At 38.5% G+C, this 13,020-nt stretch overlaps 1 long non-coding RNA gene across 1 annotated transcript in view; it reads right to left on the reverse strand.

The window, feature by feature from the left end:
• Nucleotides 1-13,020, reverse strand: part of LOC119874433 — a 48,832-nt gene that overhangs the window by 15,602 nt on the left and 20,210 nt on the right. The window contains exon 2 of the long non-coding RNA XR_005368601.1: nucleotides 3,435-3,546. This is a non-coding gene — a long non-coding RNA (uncharacterized LOC119874433). The remainder of the gene's footprint in view (nucleotides 1-3,434; nucleotides 3,547-13,020) is intronic.

A 13,020-nucleotide genomic window follows, 5' to 3' on the forward strand; every position in this document is an offset into this window, starting at 1 on the left:
CTTTGTAACCCGTCTTGAAGTTCATCTCATTATCATCATCATTATTAAAACCATGTAATGCTGATGGGCAATACAGTGACAGAGAAAGGGAAATAGAGAACAGATTACTTGGATGTAAAAAGAACATTTGGTTGGCAAAGACTCTAATTGGTTTTCCCTGAAACATGCACCCTCCCTCTTATGGGGGGGGGGGTTATATAGACTGATTTTGTTGATTAGGTCATTCCCAAAGGAAGAGCAATTGGTGCCAGAGACTCATTAAATATGTGTGGGAGCACATTCAAGGAGGAGAGGTTTCTTTAAGGAAATGGAGGACATAGAGCTAAGGAAAAGAGGAAAGATACTGCCGATTATACATTTCAAAGAAATCATCAAAAAGACCAGGACATCGAATTACTTTTAAGTGCCGTGATCAGATGTTGGTAGGCACATTGCTGAGAAAGAATTTGAAATCTTCTTAACTTCTTGGTAATCACTGTCTTGATTCTCTTTTTTTTTTCCTCCAGGAGTAAATTAACTGATTCTAAACACAAGGATTAATTAGTCTAAATAATGCCACTTACTCCTTGGAAATTACAGTGTGCTGTCCCGCTTCCTCTGAAGCAGGGTTTCTCAATCTTGGCCCTATTGACATTTTAAACCAGATAATTCTTTGTTGTGGGGCCTACATCGTAGGAGGTTTAGCAGCATTCCTGGTCTCTACCCACCAGAGGCCTAGTAGCAGCTCCCCAGCTGTGACAACCAAAAATGTCTCCAGACATTGCCAAATGTCCCTTGGAACACAAAATCACCTCCAGGAGAGACAGAGAGGAAGAAAATACCAATTGGAAGTTATACCAGCCGGTCTATTTTGCATGTGACTCTGCGCTCAATGTCACTGGTAGTAATTGCTGCTACATATTGGCTCAATGTATTGCCCTGGTCACTGGAAAAAATGTGTTGTTTAGGAATCTTTGGTTAAAAGCATAATAACTGGGGCACCTGGGTGGCGCAGTGGTTCAGTGTTGGCCTTTGGCTCAGGCTATGATCCCGGGGTCCTGGGATTGAGTCCTGCATCAGGCTCCCTGCATGGAGCCTACTTCTCCCTCTGCCTGTGTCTCTGCCTCTGTGTGTGTGTGTGTGTTCACGAAAAAATAAATAAAATCCTTTAAAAATCAAAAAATAAAAGCACAAAAACTGAATCCTCTGATAAATGTAAGCACAAAGGAAACTTATAGGAAATTCAGTTCTATAAAATGAATCATATGATTGAAGAAAAAAATAAAGAGCCAGATATCAGAAAGGACAGGAACCAATGAAGCTCCCATCCCTTATAAGGTTCCTGTGTTCTTGATCTTAAGAAATGATGGATTATCTTAGGGCTCATGCATTAGGAGGTTAACCTGAACCTCATTTTCAGACACTGGTTTCGAGATTTAAATTCCAAGAAGAAAGTCTGAAAGCCTGTTCTGGCACACATGACTATCAATTGACCAGAAGCAGATGATGCCTTGGCTATCATTAAGTGGAGGCCTTAACTAATGGGACAAAATTAGGTGCCATTACTGTAAGATGGTATGAATGTATACAGGGAAGGACAAAACAACCAATATCTGTGCATTACACTGTTTCAATTGCCTCAGCCAGGTTGGAGAGTAGTATATATGATTGTTTATGGATAAGGAATTTGAAATTCAGTGTGTAACTAACTCCCACCACATCACAAAGTTAGTAACTGGCTGAAACAAGATGGAAACTTGGGGGTGTTTGACTTTGAAGTCTCTACTACTTCCTAAATAGCCCATTGTTCTTATATTTATGGAAGTTCTTAGTCTCTCATTTATTTGACCAATCACAATTCAGTCAATAAATAGGTGTTTATTGAGGGTTGATGAGACCTAGCTTCTTTATTATGATGTGAATGAGATATAAACAAATTGCTAGAGAATTCCAACTCAGGGGAACCTGCATCCTGGTTGGAGAGACAAACTAACCATGAAGAAATGAGAAAAGAAAAGAAAATTGAATTTCAAATTCTGTGACCCATATAAGCTAAAAATCAAGGAAAATATTATTAAGTTACTAGTTACACTGACAAAGAAGTTGAGAGAAAATGAAGCTGGTATAAAGTAGGTCTATTAGGCAAGATTATGGAAGTGGGACTTGAGGTAAATAAGTGACTTTTAAATTTAAATTTACATCAGTCTTGAAGCAAGGTATATTAGTTTCCTAGCGCTGTCATAACAAATTACCAGAAGTTATTCTGTCATTGTTCTGGAGTCCAGAAATCTGAAATCAAGATGTTGTTAGGGCCATGTTCCCACCAGAGGCTCCAGGAAAGACTCTTCCAGATTCTGGTAGCTGTCAGTGTTCCTTGGCTTGTGATTCCATCACTCCAGTTTTTGTCTCTGCCATGACATGGCTTTCGCGTGCGCGCGCGCGTGTGTGTGTGTGTGTGTGTGTGTGTGTGTCCAATCTCCCTCTGACTCATTCTTATACTGACATATATCATTGGATTTGGGGACCACTCAGATAACACAGGATTGCTTCATCTCAGGATCTTTAATTATATCTGCAAAGACCTCTTCTCCAAATAAGGTAATAGTCACAGATTCTGGGGATTATGAAATGAACATATCTTTTGAAGCCACCATTTAACCCCCTACACAAAATTTGGTATGCTTGTTGGCACTGTCCTAGAACTCTGGATTTTTACAATATGGTAATTACAGCGTAGTAATTAAGCTTACAGATCCTGGAATCAGAGAGTGAGTGTTGGATTTGCAATTCTGACACATAGAAACTGTGTAATTGGGTTATCATTGACTTCCCCCAAACCCTCAGTATCTCACATACAATAATCATCATAATAGTGCTTATTGAGTGTTTATTATGTGCTAATACCTGTGCAGATATTACATGCATCATATTTAATCTTAAAAGAAATCCTGTGAAGTGGGTATTATCATTATTCTTATCTTAATGATGAGGAGGCTAAAACATTAGGTGAAGTAACATTTCCGGAGTCATAAGTATCATCAAAGCCATGTCTATGAACAATAACTGTCTTAAGTTAAGGCTATAACAATACCTAACTAGAATATTGCCAAAGATATTAAAAAAGATATTGTCAGTGGCAGTCGTTATTAAAACTGAACCATAACACCTCACCAAAGAAGATACAGACATGTAAAATAGCATATGAAAAGATGCTCCATGTCATCTGTCCTTATGATTCTTGGTACTATCACAATACCCACCAGAACTGTGTTTTCCAAGAGCTCAGTTTTTGGAAGCTTTGTGGTTTATCAGATAGTCAAAGTCCATGGGGATGAGGGCATTAGATAGCAAACACGTAACAAAGTGGGTGGGAAGGCAAAGAGAGAAGACATGGGAACATAGAAGACCCTCTGTGTGTTTATTTTAGTACCGTTACACATGTATTGAGTACCTACCATGTTCCAAACTCTGCTAAGTGTTTACATGGATTGTCTTCACAATCTTCGTATCAATCACTGAAGGTTGAAGATGTTTAGCTGCCATTTTCTGCTTGGACTTCAGGCTCTACTGCCAACAAATGAGTAAATACCTCAGGAAAAAAAGTGGTAGAGATCTGGGGCTCATGTCAATGCATTTCCCCTTGCTTTGTAATCTTTACTCCTCCAAGTATTGACCATCTTGGCATTTTTCTGATGTCTACAGTTAATTTTTTGTATTTTGCCCATATCTTGTTGTCATTTTCTGGTAGAAAGGTGAACTAGATATAAACAACTCCATTTCACAGCCACCAAGGTGAGGGTAGCTAACACTACAACACATTGCACCCTGTAACCCAGAACTTTGATTCAGTTATGTAAATACACTCTTGTTTTTTGTGAACTCCCTGGTTACTTGTGAACCTCAGAATATAGTGGACAGTCTATGTCCTAACTGGAGATTATTATGAAATGAATGAGTGTAGTTGATTCAATTCTCCCATACAGTGCAAATACCATTGCAAGGTATTATCCAGTTTTTAGAGAACCTTGGCTTCTAACCATTATCTTTTACTTACTTGTTCTATTTTTAAATTACATCAGAATAAAAATAAAGCATATCCACTCAACACAGTAACCTATACTTAGTGATAAACATTAGGCAGTTCTTAAGCAAACATAAGGAATTACTAGGACAACTGAAATAACATAAACTTGCAACATGCCAAGAAGACACATGCATTGAAAAAGAATGGAGAAAATGATTCTGTATTGTTTACTGCCACCTTTGTTGAAATAAACTCTGGATGAGCATTTTTTCCTATGAAGAACTGTGGTTTTGCTGGTGGTTTTTATAAATCTGTGCAGCATATAATTGATGGTTTTTCAGTTATGAAGAGAATTACTAATATGTACCCAAACACACTTTATGAGAGTGAGAACATTCAAGCACTGGCTAGAAAATTGGGAAATCTCAAATTTACTAAAGACACCAGAGGAAGAATTTGTCTTTTTAAAATTTAACCTATGTATAATTTCCATCATGGTTTAGTTTTTTTTAAGACTTTATTTTTTAGATATGTTTTAGGTTCAGAGCAAAATTGGGAGAAAGGTACAGAGATGTCCCAATAACCCCTACCCCCACATATGCACAACCTCCCTCATTTTCAATGTACCACTGCAATTGTACATCTAGTATGAGGATGAACCTACAATAACATATTATAATCACTCAAAGTTCATAGTTTACACTAGAGCTTACTCTTGATGTTGTACATTATATAGGTTTGAATAAATGTTTAATGATGTATATCCACCATGGTAGCATCATACAGTGTATTTCCACTGCCTTAAAAATCCTTTGTGCTCCAGCTCAGCTATTCATCTCTTTCTTTCCAACTCCTGGCAACCTCTGGTTGTTTTACTGTCTCCATAGTTTTGACATTTCCAAAACATCATATAGTTAGAATTTAGGGGAAAAAATTTAAAGATTATATTTATTCATTTAGAGAGAGAGAGAGAAGGAGGAGGGATAGAAGGAGAGGGAGAGAGATAGCATCTTAAGGAAACTCCATGCTGAGTATGGAACTGAACATGGGGCTCAATCCCAGGACTCTGAGATCATGATTTGAGCAGAAGACCTGAGCCAAAATCAAGAGTTGGATGCTTAACCAGCTGAGCCACCCAGGCACCCTGTAAGGGAGATTAAAAAAATATATTTATTTATTTATTTATTAGAGAGACAGAGAGAGAGAGAGAAAACATGAGCAGGACAGGCAGAGGGTGAGGGAGAGAGAATCTCAAGCAGATTCCACACTGAGTATGGAGCCCACACAGGGCTTAAACTCACAACTATGAGATCATGATGTGAGCTGAAACCAAAAATCAGATGCTTAACCTACTGTGCCACCCAGGAGCCCCAAGGAAGATTTTAGTAGGACTCAGCAAATATTTAGTACTAGACTTGGGAGAGTGTTAAGCAGTCCCCATGAATCACTTAGATGCTCTAAAACGTGTTTGCAAGTTTTTTATTCTTCTCCAATTGAGAAGTGAAGTCTGTATCCCCTTTCTATCAATTTGGGCTGACTTAAATGACTCACTGGTCACTAGGACATGTAACTGAAATGACACTATTGGAGCACCTGAGTGGCTCAGTCAGTTAAGTGTCTTCCTTCAGCTCAGTTCATGATCCTGGAGTCCCAGGATCGAGCCCATGATGGGTTCCCTGCTCAGTGGGGAGTCTACTTCTCCCTCTCCCTCTGCCCCTGCCCACTTGTGTTCTCTCTCTTGCTCACTCACTCACTTTCTCTCTCAAATAAATAAATAAATAAATAAATAAATAAATAAATAAAATCTTTAAAAAAAAAAAATAACACTATGTAACTCCCAAAGCTAGGTCAGGAAAAGCCATGCAGTTTCTACATGGTGCTCTTGGAACACTCACCTTTGAAGCCAAAAAATGTGTAAAAAAAATCTACTATCTGAGGCTCCCATGATGTGAGGAAGCCCAAGAAAAAGAGGCAACCTGTAGATGCTCCAGTTGACAGCCCCAGCTAAGGTCCCAGCTGATAGCATCGACCAACATGTATGTGAATTAAGACAGTTCTTGATAATTTCATCCCAACTGCTGCTGTCATCCCCAGCTGCTGAGTTTCTTCAGACATCATGGAATTCTCTGAATTCCTGAATTCAGAATTCCTGACTTTCAGAATCTTGAACTTAATAAAATGGTCAAAAAGTTTTGGGGTAGTACTTTAGAAAACAGTATGAGGGTCCTCTGAAAGTTAAAAATAGAGCTACCCTATGACCCAGCAATTATACTGCTAGGCATTTATCCAAAGGATACAAACATATTCATGGTAGCCCATGTGCCCCAATGTTTATATGTGCCCACAACAACCAAACTGTGGAAAGAGCCCAAATGTCCATTTGGATGAATGGATGAAGAAGATGTGGCCTATATATACAATGGAATATTAATCATCCATCAAAAAAAATCTTGCCATTTGCAATGACATGGATGGAACTAGAGGGTATTAGGGTAAGCAAAATAAGTTAGTTGGAGAAAGACAAATACCATATGGTTTCACTCATATGTGGAATTTAAGAGACAAAACATGAACATGGAGGAAGGGAAGGAAAAATAAACTGAAGGCTGCTGGAGAGGAGGTTGGTGGGTGGATGGGGTAATTGGGTGATGGGCATTAAGGAGGGCACTTGATGGAATGAGCACTGGGTGTTATATGCAACTGATGAATCATTAAATTCTATCCCTGAAACTCATAATAGAGTATATGTTAACTAAATTTAATTTCAATAAAAAATTAGGAAATAAAGTTTTGGTGGGACACCTGGGTGGCTCAGTGGTTGGGCCCCTGCCTTTGGCTCAGGGCATGATCCCAGGGTCTGGGATTGAATCCCACATTGGTTTCCCTGCATAGAGCCTGTTTCTCTCTCTGCCTGTGTCTCTGCCTCTCTCTCTCTGTCTCTCTCTCTGTCTCTCATGAATAAATAAAATCTTTAAAAAAAAGGAGAAAGAAATAAAGTTTTGGGGTAGCTTGTTATGGAGCAATATTAATGGGATCATTCTCTTCTCTCTTGTTCCTAACTCTTATGTTATAATATGACAGGTGCTTAGGGAAGTAATTAAATTATTTCAACACACCAAGGGAACATTTATATCACAGGTTAGCAGACTTTTAGCAGTAGATCTTCCGTAGGATTTAGCAAACTCCATGAATGCTACAATGAATCAGTGACCAACTTAGGATCTGTCAAACAAAACAAAACAAAATAAAAACAAGCTTTAAATATCTGGGTCACAAGCTTCCCCTCTGTCACATATTCTACCAATATCCTCAGTGACTCGAGAATCAATGCAAATGACCCCATCCGAATTTACTAAGGCATCTACGCTGTCTGAACATTTCACTTTATGTATTCGCACCCTAAACTTGTCATTTGGAATCAGTCTATGCCAGTATTCTCCAGTTTTCACAGCTACTTGCTCTTTTTACCTCCAGGAACCGTCTATTCCTGGTCTTTCCATTTGTTTCCATTTGTCACCTCCTGACTTCGTTTACTTCACTACTGAACCTAGACATCATGGTTAATCATTGCCACACCTTGAATACCAACTCTTGATCCCTTTTATTTCCAAAGCTCCTGCCTCACAAACTAGGACCTATCAACTCACTGTCTGCCTTCTCACCTCCTATAATCAAGCTATAAAGAAAACTGCAGGAAAAGAATCACAATATTATATGAATTGGTGACACTATAAATGTATGATTCTTCAAATTCTGTGGGACATTAATCTCAGCCAGTTAACTCATTTTTCACTTATCTTTGGCCATGATCCATTTCCCACCTTCAGAAAATGGTTCAGAGTTCACTCTTTTCTTGCACTTAGCATTCACCTTTCATTTCTCAAATGTCCTCACCTTCTGCAGCACCACAAAAGTACATACATCCTCACTTTCATCTCCTGATTTAACCTTTCATCTCATCTGTATAATTCTTCCTTCCAGATCAGAGGAAGAATTATCCCCGTGTGTATGGATCAAGTCTCCACCTACACTCTAATCCTCTCTCCACTCATATCCTTGGGGACTAGTTCTGTGTATGATTTCTTTTTCTTCTGTATGTTAAACCATTTTAATTCTACTGGCTCTTTTTCCTCCTACCCTCTAGTTTATCTTATCCCTAAAAAAAGTTCTAACTACCATTGCCCCTGAGACCCTCTGTATAAACCCTCCTAGGACTCTTTATTCCCCAGATTTAAGGTCCTTATGCATGTCTTCTAATATCGCTATCTCTATTTCACTTTCCATTCACCCCTCATATAGTCCCATCAGTATATAAACATGCTATTTTTCTCCAATCTTAAAATATAAACAAACTTCTCTTTACCATACTTTCCCTACAAGCTTGCCCAATTTCTTTATACCCATTTATGTAAACATTTCTTGAAAGAATTGTTTCTAATCAGCTTCTCATCACCACTATTCCACTAAAACTTCTCTTGTCAGGTCCACTAATTACTTCCATGTTGTTGAATCTAGTTGCCAGTTTTCAGGCCACATCCTGACATGTTGGTAGCATCTGACATACCGTACTTCTCTCCTTCTACATATGCTTCATATAGTCATCAATTTCCATGTCTTCTTGTTTTTTTTCCTTCTTTCTCTGTCTTCCTCTGATTGCAAGGCTTACTCAATGGTCCTCCTCTGATCTACTCTAGCTGTCTTGTTGATCTCAGCTAGTTACGTAGCCTGAGTTCCCTCTGTCAGCCAATGATCCAAGTTTATAGCTCCAGATGAGCTCTATCTCACAAACACCAGACTCATGTAACAGCCACCTTCATGAAATTGCCTTTTGGATATCTAAGATTTATCTCAACCTTACCATGTCCAGAATTGAATTCTGTACTTCTCTCTGAAACCTGCTGCACTCATGGCCTTTCCCATCTCACATACTAGTCATTTGATCCTTGGCAAAAACTCTTAGAGTAATCCTGGACTGTTCTCTTTCTGTTATACCTACATACAATTTATAAGGAGATCCTATTGGCTCTACCTTTGAAATATATTCACAATTCAACCAATTCTTACTTCCTCTACTCTTACTTCCCTAGTCTGAGTCATAATTATCTCTTGCCTTAAAAGTATTTTCACTAATAACTCTGTATCTGCTTTTGCCAAACCTATAGCCTATTCCAAACATAGTGGCTATAGTGTTTCAGTCCTCTGCTTAATACCCTGTGATAGCATCCCCTTTCTCTCAGAGGAAAAGCCAGAGACCAGACAATGGTCACTGAGCTCTGCATGACCCTTCATCATCACATCTTGACCCCATTTCTTTCTGGTCCCCTGCTTGCCTGCTGTGCTCCAGCTGCACTGACATTTTTGCTATCCCTCACACTTCCTAGGCACTTTTCAGGGACTTTGCATTGCCTCTTTCTTAGCCTAGAATAACTTTCTATTAGATACACAGCGAACTGTCTAAATTCTTCAAGTCTTTGTTCAAAGCTTCTTATTTTATCCCTTTAAGTGTTGGAATTTCACAGGACTTCATTCCTGCCCTATTTATTTTTCCTCTCTTTGAGCAATGTCTAATGACTCCCAGATATGCATCTGTAGCCTTAATTTCTTTCCATTTTAATTGATGTGATAAACATGGAAAGATCTTGAAGGAGAAGTTTACATCAAATATTGTTTTATCTCGCCCTCCCTTTTTTTCTCTACCTCCTGGTACTAGACCACTAATATCCAATATTCCTCCCTTCGATTTATATCTAGCTTATCTAACTATAATCACTCTCCTTAATAGGGAGAGCTTCTCCCAAAAACCACTTGAGGCTGTGCATATCAAATGGGAAATCTTTATCTTTGTGGATACTTAATAGTATAAAGGCTATAAAAAGCCATATGATAACCTTGATATGTATTCTTAGAACATAATTATTCTCAGGGGCTAGTGAAAAATATTGTCATTAAAATATTATTGCTACATAAACATTAACATAGGAGAAAAATATTATGTCCAGCAATCCTCTGAGAAAAAAATATTTACTTTCTTTTTCTTAGGAGTACTTCTCTGAATAATGAAGAAGAAGAGACTTAAAAAAAATAATGGGCTTAGATATTAGTCTTAGCTGGGGTGTTGTGTGTGGTATTTTGGAATTCCTATGGAACAATACACCTTCGAAATAACAGAAATAAGTCTCCACAGTGAAAGGATTTTAGGTACCACAATTATGAATGAGAGAAAAAATAGCAGTCTGATTTTTTTCCAAAAAATATAGGTCTCAATTCCTGCTCTTGAGCATATACAATTGAGACCCAGCAAAGATAAAAAATAACTAACAACAAAATAAAGTCTTAGGAGTCGTCCTGGACCCCTCTTTCCCTTTCATTGACACCCTCCAGCATGCAGTCCTTCAACTCCATTTCTCTGCAATCTCTTGTCTGTCCTTTCCTGCTTACTCCTGTTGCTGCCATCTTGCTCCAAATGCCCCTTGGTCATCCTTGAAACGCTACATTGGTGTCTAATGTCCTCCCCTCCTTTTCCACTTTCACCTGCTGTAATCTATTCTCCACAAAGATCCCAAAATAATTTTTCTACAATGTAAATCAGTCACATCAAACTCTCTTCAAAGATTTCTCTTTTGACCTTTCTCTTTAGACCCTAACAGCCCAGGTGCTTGTTTCATAGGCTTTGGAGCTGCTGGGCTTCTCCTCATGTGTCTAAGTATTCACATGCTACACATTCTGTCTAGATGTCCTTTTTTTTCTTCTCTCTCCTACGACATCACTCTGACTTACTCTTCATGGTCCATATAAAGCACCCCTTCTTTTCTGGCACCAACTTCCCACCTTGGTTTGCTTTGTACTCTTATAGAATCCAATATCTATCTTTTTTTTATAGCAAATATTACTCAATTCTACTCTCATATGTGATTTTATTTTTATTTTTCTAGATTGAAAGCTATGTGAATTTAGGGACTATGGTTTTCATTTTTGTTCAAGTAGTGCCTAATACTGTAATAGCCTCATAAATATAGAGGCCATCTATTTTTTAAGGAAAGGCAAGAAGGCAGGAAAGAACAAAGGAAGCAAGGAAACAAAGAAGGGGGAAAAAGGAAAGAAAGAAGGAAGGGAGGGAGGAGGGGATAAAAAGGACCAAGACCTCCAGAAAAAAAATGTTTTGTTTAGAAGGCAATCATGGGAATAAAATTTCTGTCTTTTCTAATCTGGGCTTTTCTTTCTGCAGATATTTTAGGCTCTTGTCAATTTATGACTTTGGAATGAGGATATTTACTTGGACAGTAGTGAAGCTGCAAAAATTCTTTGGCTTTAGTGGTTGTGGTTATCTCTTTCTAAACCCGTAGGAGAGGAACTACAGCTAGCTGCTGCCTGTGGCATCAGCTACACTGTTTGAAGTCCCTGGTGAGGAGACAGATGGATGCCACAGTGGCAATTTGAGGGCCACAAAAAAATTGTTAACTGAACTTGATGTTCTAGTTGGCAAGTTTAACACATATTCTACTCCCACATAATTGGATAGTGTTATGATCACATCATACCACTAGCCCTGCCATTATTATAAAGAGGCTTTGTCATGATAAGAAGGCATAGTAGCTTCCTCATAATTATAATTTTGGCTAGACTAGCTTCCCTTCCTCTTAGACTCCTTAGACTTGAATTCCAAAAGTGAATTGACCATGGAAGTACTGACATGTTTAAGAAATTAATTTCACTTGGATTTTTTTTCCAGGTTTGGTAGAACTAGCTTCACATTTCCTTAAAGAGGGAACCATTTGCTTCCCAACTTCAACTTCTTGCTCCTGAAAATATAGTCAGTTGAGAATCATTTCATTGTCAGAAATATCTTAGTGATCTGAAATATGTAGAGGTAACACTATTTCCTATTTTAGAGTAAGAAAGCTTAAAGAATTCTTGAAGGTTGCTTCATTGAAGTTCCCCATTTTCCTTTTAAGGGACCTGGAAAGGAGAGAGGGTCAGGAACCTGCCTGCCATCACACCTTAGTTACCAGAAGAACTAAGATTAATTTTCTCATGCCAGTGCTCTTTTCAGTTCATTATGTTATGGACAAAACTTGTGTAAAGCACTAAATGTTTTTCTTTTTTTTCTGAAAATGGAAATAGTTTTATTCTTTTATAATCTAATAATGAAAATAATACCTGCCCAGGAAACATACCCAGAGAATATTGTTTAAAAGAATGAAGCAAATTTTGAAGGGGGGTTATAGTGACATGAAATAGTTTCATTGTTAGCCTAGTTCTTCTGTTTAACATTATTGGCTTTATTTTGGATGAAGGCATTGAAGGTATGCTTACCAAATATGTCAAAGATACTAACCTGGAGAGAGAAGTAATGTTGTGGTTTGTTCTAAGTGAGGAATCAAATAATGGTTAATGAGCATCTACTATGAGCCAGGTATTAATTAATCTCCAAGACAGTCTTACAAGGTAGCTCTCCTGTATCAGAAAACAAGAATCACATCAGGTATTTTGATGGGAAGAATATTGGGAATTGATTAATCTGGGATTGGAATTCTGAACTAGCAAAACAGGAAGCTCTGAGGTAACACAAGAAGGAGCTTCTATCCCTAGGCTGGAGTAAAAGGAAAAGAAGAGGGTTTTCAGGGTCTAGAAACTCAAAAGAGAGACCTCACAGAGCCAGATCTAAAACTCTGAGGAGAAGAAGCTAACAGGTTGGTATTATATTTAGGAGCTCACAGGAGTCTCTGAGAAGCTAAAGACTCAAACTTCTGAGGAAGGGGTGACACCTCGTTGATGTTGATCCCTCAAGAGTTCAGAAAATAGGCATCACAGAATTAGGGCTAGGGCCTCCCAGCAGGAGGCCCTGTGTGGCTGCTGCTGGTAGCTCTGAGGGGATGCAGTGGGGCTGGTTCTGGGAGCGTCAAAGTTGAAGACCCAAACCAACTGCTGGTATTGGGAAGAGGGTTGTTGTTATGTGATGCTGAATGGAATGGCAAACTCAAGGAGGAAGCTCTCTCCCCTCTTCCTGCCTTTCAGCC

Source organism: Canis lupus, chromosome 13 (assembly GCF_011100685.1).
Source record: "Canis lupus familiaris isolate Mischka breed German Shepherd chromosome 13, alternate assembly UU_Cfam_GSD_1.0, whole genome shotgun sequence".
Taxonomy (NCBI): domain Eukaryota; kingdom Metazoa; phylum Chordata; class Mammalia; order Carnivora; family Canidae; genus Canis; species Canis lupus.